At 31.7% G+C, this 3,952-nt stretch overlaps 1 long non-coding RNA gene across 1 annotated transcript; it reads right to left on the bottom strand.

The window, feature by feature from the left end:
* Positions 1 to 1,541: 1,541 nt before the first annotated feature.
* On the bottom strand, positions 1,542 to 2,657 carry LOC140814199 (uncharacterized). Its single transcript, XR_012114081.1, has 3 exons — positions 2,435 to 2,657; positions 2,011 to 2,361; positions 1,542 to 1,790 (listed from the first exon to the last, which is right to left on the bottom strand). It is a non-coding gene; the product is annotated as an uncharacterized lncRNA (long non-coding RNA).
* Positions 2,658 to 3,952: the final 1,295 nt, after the last annotated feature.

Below are 3,952 nucleotides of genomic sequence, written 5' to 3' on the forward strand. Positions count from 1 at the left end.
TCTTGCCATTCCATATTGGAACATCTACCTTGGAAATTATTCTCCAGTCAAATTTTGTTTTCTGATATATATGTGATTAGCTAATAGAAAACAAAATTTCTTGAGATTGGTCAAAATTTCTTGAGTCGGGTCAACCTAATATATACTTAAAGTAAAAAATAATATTTTTAATATAAAAAATAATGTTTTTTTTTCCCATAAATCAAGTTGAGTTGATAATACGTCTCACAAAATTGACTCGTAAGACCGTTTCACGTGAATTTTTGTGAAAACAAATAGAGGGACTAAATGAAGAAAATATATATTTTTTGGATTATCATAAAATTTCTTTCTGATAATGTCATTTCATCTTGAATTTAATCTCTTTCTCTCATCGCCTAATCAATGATGACTTATAAAGACAGATTATTGATACCATTTGATTAAGTATTTAATCGATTATGCTCTTTCAACTTCCAAATAGAGAATATCTTAACAGTCAAATTATTTCATCACGTCCAAAACGATGACCAGTAGCTTCGATGACCACGAGGATTTGCATTTTTATGAAAATGAGGATGGTACCTAGTCATAATCTCCAATGGAGTCTCTTATCCCGTCTGTGGTCAAAATAAAGTTTGATAATCACGTGTCCATTTATTTACATAATTAAAGAACTTCAAAATAAGTTGATTGCTCGTTCACATGAGTCTGACATTTTCCATCTTTTGATTAAGTGTTTTTTTTTAAAAAAAATTTGTTACAGGAGTATTTTATATTTGTATCAGCTACAAACGGGAAATGGTTTATTAAATTCAAAGCCTTTGGGCTTGTCGAAGATAATGAATTGGACATTGCAAATAGGCTTGCTTGTGGTGCTGCAGCTGGGACTGTTGGTCAAACCGTTGCCTACCCACTAGATTAATTGAACCACATTCTTTAAGGAAGTAGTATTTTTCATATCAAAGCTTCTCCAAGCTGCTAATACGCTCTATAATCTATCAAGTGCAGGTATCAGCAATCTTGTTTTTTTCTCCTTTTCATGTGCAACTTGTAGTAACCCATTTCTGGTTAGATTTTTTAACATCTATGATTTCGAAAATATGCTGCATTTGATTACTTGGATTAGTCGAGTTGTCTTACTGGACATCACATTTCCTATTAAGACTGTCCCTTCAATAGCCATTGCCTTTGTGACATACGAACAAGTGAAGGAACTTCTTGGGGGTAGAGATTAGAATATCTGAATGAGGCAGGCAGGCAGGCAGGCAGGCAGGGACAATGAAGGAAAAAGGTCAATGTTACATCCTCTTATGCACAGAGAAGCTGGAGACGGTCTAACATCCGTTTGTCGATGTCTTTTTTTTTACATGTTTGGAGATGTGTGTGTGTGTTTTTTTTTTGTCCTGGGTTCAGAGTTTAGCAACTCGTTCCGACTTAAGTTTCGAATAAGTGCATGTCGGAATAATAATCCAATAAAATAGCCTTCTCAGGTCGCTTTGTAATCAACGAGCTATAGATTACTAGAGATTGTACAGTGTAGAAAATATAACAACGTTAAATACAGCAGAAGATTTGCTGCTAATTGATTTGTGATGTAATCACTTTGGCAAAAGAGCATGTAACCTTGGTGCTTGATTCACACTATGATTCAAAGCCTATATTTCATACACTATAATGAGCAAAATTGAACCAAGAAAACTCATGACCCCATCTAAGTTGGGACTATTTCGAAATACGAGTCTTGGCCTTGTTGGGAATCATGCTTTTCTTCAACGTTACCTCCAAGAATTCACAATCTTCTGAAGTGTCTGAGAACAAATTGCAAATATGGGTGTAATTGATTCTTGTAAGAAGCCATGATATTTTCGAGGAAAGTCGCAAAACATCAGCGAGTAGTGAAATTTGTTTGCTGCTAGGAAATCTTATCGAACGGTGTCAAAATTTTATATGCAGATGGATTGAATGATTGATGATGGTTCAATTCTGGGAATTTCTAACAAAATAAACAAGAAAATAAAGTAAAATCACCTGCAGTCCCTTATCTTCGTGTGATCCTTTGATGTTTGTTTCCCAACAACGCTTCTAAATTCATTCAGTTCTCGTTTTCTCGAAACAACATTCGATCGACTCACACCGGGCTTCGATTTATGGTCGTAATTTCCCATTTCCCTTTCGTTAATTTCCTCGAAATTGGAGCTTTCTTCTGCGGATAATGATAGATACGAAAGGATCACAACGATATTAAGCCCACAAAGAACCGATGAATCCGTCTCAAGATTCCCATTTTCATCACTCTTCTCTTCATATTTCTTATCTTCAACTTTGTCTGTTTCTTGGATTGTTTCCACCACTGGTTCCGCCATTTGTTCGGCTCAAAATCTGTCAAGAGTAGATCGGTTTCTTGAAGGGTATTTCACAGAAACACAAAAAAAAAATTTGTATAATTAATTACCTTTGAGAAATTGTGGCTCGATCTAGCTAGGTATGTCAGTGATTTCAAGGCTTGGAGGATAATATATTTTTTGGGCATGAATTTTTCTGGTTTTAAATTTTGTATAGTTTCTTGAAAAAGATGTTAATGGTCAATGGACTTGCAACACAAGCCAAGCCAATGCATTTCTGCCAATGGTTGGTTATAAACGTGGGACGCCCCTTCAAATTTTCTTGGGAATTATTTTTCAAGTATGTAATAATTATTAATTGAGAATATTAATGGTCAAGGGACTTGGAAAAATAAATAAAAAATTTGAGAATAAAAATATCGTATTGTTTCATTTAAATGGTCTCACGAATCTTTATCTGTGAGACATATCAACTTTACCGATATTCATAATAAAAAGTAATATTCTTAGGCTATGTTTAATGTGTAGGATATGATAACTAATTGGATTGATGACAAAACTTAAGTTAAGGATATAGGCAAAAACTTGTGTGAGACGGTCTCACGGATCATATTCGTGAGACGGATCTCTTATTTGGGTCACCCATGAAAAAGTATTACTTTTTATGCTAAGAGTATTACTTTTTATTATGAATATGGGTAGGGTTGACCCGTCTCACGGATTATGATCCGTGAGACGGTCTCACATGAGACTCACTCCAGGATATATAATGTGTAGTGATGAAGAATGTTTTGTTTGGTAAGATTTTAATGAGTATGATAAATTTTACATTTTTTGTTGTTGAGACAAAAATACCCTAAACTAACATTGATGACAATTTGATATATAAAATGATATTTGTAGCAATGTTTTCAAAATCATATGTTCAGCTATTAATAAATAAATATTTTATAAAATTTTAAATTATAGATTATATATTTATTTGATAATTTATTTTTTAATAAAAATTAATATAATTTTGCATTTTATCTCATTTTTTTCTCTATTTTTTCTCTATTTTTTAAGCGAAGAAAATGATATGTGGATTTCTAATTATTTTTTTTCTCTATTTTTTTAAATTTTATTTAGTTTCATCGTGAAATTATTTATGTGATGTGTGTGGGTAAAATGATAATTTACTTTATATTTTAGGAATTGGATTATCAATCCTCCCAAAACAATGAGATGTATTTTCACCTAAATAGGTTTTTTTAATCTTGACCTTCTTGATTAATTGAATCAATAAAAAATGAGACAAACATGGGTTTAACAATCTATCATTTGCTTATCACTCATACCAAACATACCCTTAGCATAAAAAGTGATATTTTTTCATAGATGACCCAAATAAGATATATGTCTCACAAAATACGACCTGTGAGACTATCGTACACAATTTTTTGCCTAATTGTTTAATAATTTAGTACATATGTAATATATAGTTTAGTTCATTTGATAGATAATAAATTATTTATAATACAAAATAATAAATTAAAAAATATCGATACCATTTGTTATAGTCTCGAGCTCTTGATTTTTTGGTAAAAATGTTTAAAAATAAATCCGGAAAAGAAATATATATTTTTTTC

Source organism: Primulina eburnea, chromosome 15 (assembly GCF_022965805.1).
Source record: "Primulina eburnea isolate SZY01 chromosome 15, ASM2296580v1, whole genome shotgun sequence".
In the NCBI taxonomy this organism is placed as follows: domain Eukaryota; kingdom Viridiplantae; phylum Streptophyta; class Magnoliopsida; order Lamiales; family Gesneriaceae; genus Primulina; species Primulina eburnea.